The sequence below is a fragment of the Lontra canadensis genome, unplaced genomic scaffold (assembly GCF_010015895.1).
Source record: "Lontra canadensis isolate GAN:19392208 unplaced genomic scaffold, GSC_riverotter_1.0 scaffold82, whole genome shotgun sequence".
In the NCBI taxonomy this organism is placed as follows: domain Eukaryota; kingdom Metazoa; phylum Chordata; class Mammalia; order Carnivora; family Mustelidae; genus Lontra; species Lontra canadensis.
In genome coordinates this window covers 8,500,574-8,507,278 of record NW_022631076.1, presented here as the reverse complement: position 1 = coordinate 8,507,278, position 6,705 = coordinate 8,500,574, and the positions used below count along the sequence as shown (strand labels likewise).

Below are 6,705 nucleotides of genomic sequence, written 5' to 3'. Positions count from 1 at the left end.
CTGCAATGACCTACTTGCAAATAGGGTCAGGGTCACATTCTGAGGTACTGGATTGAGACTTCAACACAGAAATTGTGTGTGTGTGTGTGTGTGTGTGAGAGAGAGAGAGAGAGAGAGAGAGGGCTAGCTAGGACTTCAACACAGAATTATGTGTGTGTCAGGGGGTGGGTGAGTGACATAATTTAACCCCTAACTGGATACAAACAATCCAAAGAAGATTTGAAGAAATGCAACTGATCTCAGATGACAGGGCCTGACTTATTGGTGCCAAGGAACCAAATTAGGTAAACGATGTCTTAACATACACTAGAAGACGTTTTGTAGAAGGATATAATTATACAATAATGAGACCGCTGGCCTCACCAGTCAGATTGAATCTCCCAGAAGCCAGCAGCACGAGCCTGGTCTGTGCTAGCCTGCCATTGTGTGGAGAATGGGGGTGGGGATATCTGGAGGAAAGAGCAGGAAAGACCACGGGAGAACAGATACCCAAACCTCCAAAGCCTCCACTGGGTTGGTCACCAGGTGTCAGAGTGGTGGCTTAGCTGTTTGACAAGGTCACTTAAACTGCCCTTACACGTGCTACTAAAATATCAGGGGGAGATATTCAAGTTAATTTTCTCATTTAGCATTTGGTGATTTCTAGTTGTGCTTAATTTTTTTTTCTATTTAGTTCCAAAACATCTAGAAAATGTGTTTCCTGCAGTTATTCCTCCAATGGCAGAGGTACTCTAGGAAGTGTCTGTGTGCATGGAGCTCACCATCCTGTGAGATAGTCCGCAGGTGCACAAGGTAGCCTGAAGGAGAACCCCTGAAAGGAGACTGCAGGGTACAAGGACAAGAGACCCTCTGAGAGGAAGAAAGGAAGGCTTCCCAGAGGTTGTGGCATTTAAATGCAGCTACTAAAAGTAAACTGGTACCGATTTCTAGTGTAGGGGTGAGAGGTTTCCCCACATCACCAAGCAATTCTGACACCGCTGCGTCTCCTATAATTCAGCTCCCTTCTGTTGCTATCTACCTGGAGAGAGCATCAGATCTCACACATTAAGGGCTCAGTCCCACAAGGCTCCCTCCCACTCCCCCTTCAGATGCCAATCCCAAACCCAGGTTGTGCTTCTAACCAACTGGCAATAAAGCGAATGATCCCATGACCCCCTCCTTGGGTTTAATTTGTTTGAGTGGCTCTGAGAACTCACAGAAACATTTTACTTACTAGTGAAAGGATTGCTGATTTATTATAAAAGGATACAGGAACAGCCAGATAGAAGAGATGCTTAGGACTGGGTTCGGGGAAAGGGTGAGGAGCTTCCCTGTCTTCATGAGGGCCACTCTCCCACACCACCAACCCAGAAGCTCTGCAAACGCATATTTTGGGGTTTCTATGGAGGTTTCGTTAACTAGCCAGGATTGATTAAATCATCGGTCTTTAGCAAATGACTCCACCTTCAGCCCCTCTCTCCTCCCTGGCGATCAGGGGAGTGGAACTGGGGTAAATCTTATGGTAGGGTCTCCCAGCAAGGAGCCCACATCCCAAGGGGCAATTCAAATTACATCATTAACATATCAAAAGACACCTTTGTTACTCTGTTCCAGAAGGAAATTCCAACAGTTTTAGGAGCTGTGTGCCAGAAACGTGAAGACCACAAATATATTAATTATAAATCACAATATCACCACAGCCAACCTATCATGGGTTCACTGCCTCCAACAGGTGGCAATGGACCCCGAATGGCACACAACTCTCCTCTAGTAAAAGACTACCAAAAAGATAAAATTTCCCAAGAAGAGCTAAGTGAGGGAGTCATAAAATGTAGAAGCTTTTTCCTTGGACACAAACATCAGAATTAAAAAAGCATGGGAAGGAGAAGAGTAAGGAAGAGTTTTTACTTTGTATAATATACATACATCTTGAAATCACAATTTTTTGGGAAGATCATTCATTATGCATTCCATAAATATTGATTACTCTGGGCCAGGCACTGTTGTAGGTGCATGGGGTTCAGCATGTACTAGTCTCACAGTAAAAATTAAAACATAAACATTGAGAATAATAGATGAGTAGGTTTTGAAAGATTGTTCCTGCGTTCATTTCACTTCTTGTCCTAGAGATTGCTTAAAGTCTATTTTCAAAGTCAACAATAAAAAAGTCACTACAGAAAAACACCTAGGATGGCTTTTCCCAGAAGCGCCCTGCGGTGTGCTCCGAAAATGGTTTGCTATTCACTTGACCCAGAGCCCCTACCAAATCATGCAAATCGAGAGGTTCACATCTTCGCGTTCACTTTAAGTACACGCGAGGGAACCGCTCAGGCCATCAAAGGTATGCAGATCAGAAAAGCCACCAAGTGTCTGAAAGTTGGCACTTTGCAGAGGCAATGTGTGCCTTCCCTTGCTCCAATGGCAGAGTTGGCAGGTGAGCCCAGGCCACACAGTGGGGCTGGACACAAGGTCGGTGACGCAAAGAGAGTGCTGAAAAATGCACAGGCTTCTGAGTGCAGAGAATGCTGCTGAACTCAAGTGTTTAGATGTCGATTCTTTGGTCATGGAACACATCCAGGAGAACAAAGCCCCCAGGATGCCAGGTACATCTTGTACACGAGTACAGGGCTCATGGTCAGATTAACACAGACACGAATCTCCCTGCCCACACTGAGATGATCCTTACTGAAAAAGAGCACATTGTTCCTAAGCCAGAAGAGGAGGCTACACAGAAAAAAAAAAAAAGCTATCCCAGAAGAAACTGAAGAAGCAAAAATATATGGTCAGAGAGTAAATTCTGCATAAAATAAATGCAAATAAAAGTTAAAAAAAAAAACCAAGATGAGGGTGATTAGGAGGGATTTTTATACTATCTGCATTTAAAAAAAACTTTTTAACGTTAAAGATTATATCAGTGTATTATTTGTAGAATAACATTACATTAAAATTTAGGAACGATGCATTAGTAAGTGAAGAGTTTTGGAGAGGTGACCCATGCTGCTGCTGTTTCTTTTTTAAATTGTGAAACACATTATACATGAAAAGAAATCTATAACTGACACAGTTTAAGACTAAGAATAATGTGAAACCCACAACCCAGCTAAGAAGCAGAATGACAATATCCCAAGAGTCCCCTCTGTGCTTCTCCTTTTTTTTTTTAAAGATTTTATTTATTTATTTGACAGAGACCACAAGTAGGCCAAGAGGCAGGCAGAGAGTAGGGGGAAGCAGGCTCCCTGCTGAGAAGAGAGACCAATCCCGGGCTCTATGTGGGGCTCAATCCCAGGATCCTGGAATCATGACCTGAGACAAAGGCAGACACTTAACGCACTGAGCCACCCACGTGCTCGCCCCCCAACGTGTTTCTTGATCGTATGTCAGAAATTTTTACTACCTCTGTATCCCTAAATAACATATTGCTTAGTTTTGCCTGTTTTTAAACCATATAGAAACAGAATCATTCAGTATGTATTACTCTGTGACTTGCTTTTTTCTTTCAGAAGCCTTTTTGGGATTTACCCATGTGGACTCATGCATCTAAGAATTTAGTTTCTAAATTAATTTACTTTTGTTATTGACTTGCCTCTAGTAAACTGTCAAATGTTAAGGATATATCTAAGTCTTTACCTACCTACATACTGTGTAACTACCACTCACATCAAGATACAGAAAATTTCCAATCAGCACCTGGCTGGCTCAGTTTGGAGAACATGTGGCTCTTGATCTCAGGCTTGTATGTTTGAGCCCCATATTGGATGTAGAGATTACTTAAAAACAAGGTCTCTCTTTTTTTTTTTTTTTAAAGATTTTATTTATTTGACAGACAGAGATCACAAGTAGGCAGAGAGGCAGGCAGAGAGAGAGAGGAGGAAGCAGGCTCCCCGCCAAGCAGAGAGCCCGATGCTGGACTCAATTCCAGGGCCCTGAGATCATTACCTGAGCTGAAGGCAGAGGCTTAACCCACTGAGCCACCCAGGCGCCCCTAAAAACAAGATCTTTTTTTTTTTTTTTTAAGATTTTATTTATTTATTTGACAGGCAGAGATTACAAGTAGGCAGAGAGGCAGAGGGAGAGAGGAGGAAGCAGGCTCCCTGCTGAGCAGAGACCCAGATGCGGGGCTTGATCCCAGGACCCTGAGATCATGACCTGAGCCAAAGGCAGAGGCTTTAACCCACTGAGACACCCAGGTGCCCCATAAGCAGTGTTTTTAAGAATATTCTTGTATATCTACTGATACACAGGTATACAGTTTTCTCTGGAATCTAGACTGTAGGAATATAAACTCTAGGAAAGAGTGTATATGCATGTTCATCTTTACCAGATTATGCCAGATTCTTTCCTAAAGTGGTTGTACCAATTTACACTCCCACCAGCAGTTTATAGGAACCTCTTCTGTTCATCCTCCCAACACCTGATCTTTAATTTTAAGCATTTTGGTGGTTTCTCATTGTAGTTTTAATTTGCATTTCCCAGCTGAAACACGTGTTTCCATATAATTATGGCCCTTCTTCTATGAAATATACTATTTAATTACTTTCCTCTTCCCCTCTACCTGAAATTATTTCTAGCCATCCAGTTTGGGGCCAGAAAAGGCTGAGTAGCTCCTTAAATTTCAAGACTGTAAACTCTTCAGAGTTTAAAACCAGTGAAGTTTGGGGCACCTGGGTGGCTCAGTGGGTTAAACCTCTGCCTTCGGCTTAGGTCATTATCTCAGGGTCTTGGGATCGAGCCCCACATCGGGCTCTCTGCTCAGCAGGGAGCCTGCATCCCCCCACTCTCTCTGCCTGCCTCTCTGCTTATAAATAAATAAAATCTTTAAAACAAACAAACAAACAAAACCAGTGAAGTCTGGATGTTCTGATCGGTGACGATGATGGTATCCGGAGCCCAGATGGATTCCCAAATGATTGAAGTACTAAAATAATTAGTCAGGAAAGGGGACAAGTGTAGTAGGCAGACTTCTAAGATGGTGCCCCTGGATACCTGGCCCCTGATAGACACACACTTTCTTCCCAACACCGATCAAATACTAACCTAGGTACAGATGTTGAGGGGATTTTGCAGATGTAATTAAGGTCCCAAAATAGCTGACCTTAAAACAGATTATTTAGGCACATGTGATTTAATCAAGGGAGATTAGAAGTCAGAGGGACATGTTTCAGCTGCCCTGGAAGAAAGTGAACACCCATGTTGTAGGTTGTCTATGGGAGCCACATGCCAAGAGCTACAAGCAGCCTCTGGGAGCTACAAGCAGCCTCTGGGAGCTACAAGTGATCCCTAGCTGACCAGAAGGAAAACCACGACCTGTCCTATGACAGCAAGAAAATGGATTCTGCTGACAACCAGCAAGCCCGGGAGCCCAGATGAGAACTGCAGACCGGCCAACATCCTGTTTTCAGCCTGGTAAAACCCTGAGCGGAGAATCCAGCCATACAACATCAATTTCTGACCTACAAAAACTGTGAGGTGATGAATTTGTGCTGTTTTAAACCACTAAATTTGTGATAACCTGTTATGCAGCAATAGAAAAGCAACACACCAAGTAAGTATGAAACATCACCTGCTGAATTACAAGTGGGGAGCAGGACTTCTGTCTGTAGCTGTGGGTGTGCAATGCATAGGTCTAAGGGCATCATTTACATTGTTGTCCATGTGAATGGTGCCCTCTGAAGTTGGGCAGTGCACGTTCAGCACAACTGTACATAGCAATCCTACAGGAGACCCCACTCTTGCCCTGTTCCAGAATCTTGGCTACCTCCCTTAACCATAGTAGAAATGAGAGCATTGGTCTAGAGGTAGTCAGAAATCCCTACCAGCTCAGCATTTGGAGTATTTAGTGTATTTTGTGTCTACTCTACCACACACTGGCCCTTCCATTTCCCTACAGTTTCTTACCTACTTAATTTTAACCTCTTGCTTCATTTAGGTTTTCCCAAAGTCTTTTGTCTTAAGAAGCTGTCACCATGCCAATGAATAAGGCTTTGAGAATGGACTGGGGAGGAAACTACAAGGGACCTTCTTTCCTTTTGATTATGAATGCACTCAGGACATTTAGCTGTAGAGAGTTCAGAAAGCTTAAGATCAGTGGTTAAAAAAGTACTTTTCGATCCTGTCAGTCTGTCAAGGTGACCAACTGGTCAGTGGTAGTCGCTTTGAGGAAGTGCTGACTCACCTCTGTTTCCGAGGAAGGCAGCTTAGTAATGAAGAAAATGGGACAAAAACTGAGTCTTTCGGGTGAGCCTTAAAGAATTAGCTGGGAAAATGAGCCTGTCTCACAGAGAGACCGGAAGTGCTGTTAAAATGAGCTAAGGCAAAAATAAGCCACTGAAAACTAGGTAAGTCAGTCACGCTAGTGCAAGGAGAGCAAAATTGAAACCTGAAAACAGGTCCACACACACTGCCCAGCGCACTCTCCCCTCTCCATTTCTGCTCAGTTATTCCCGCTGAGATCTTACAGGTCTTAGGAGCTGTGATTGCTCCATAAAGGATCAATATTTTAAGACCTAAGAGGATAGTTTTGAAATCCTGGACGCTCCATGTAACATATTTAAACTCGATGTTCCTATTTCTCTGTATTTCAAGGTTTTCTAAGAAGCAGATGAGATCGTACACGTGACATACTCGTGCACAGTGCCAGGTGCTCGTGTTTAACACAGTAGCTTTTACTAGAAACGCACCCTGGAGACATGGCTGACGGATGGTGGGACTGGTATTTTGGGACAAGAG

At 43.4% G+C, this 6,705-nt stretch overlaps 1 pseudogene; it reads left to right on the top strand.

The window, feature by feature from the left end:
- The first annotated feature begins 2,208 nt into the window (after window positions 1–2,208).
- Window positions 2,209–2,773, top strand: LOC116882259 (annotated as a pseudogene).
- Window positions 2,774–6,705: the final 3,932 nt, after the last annotated feature.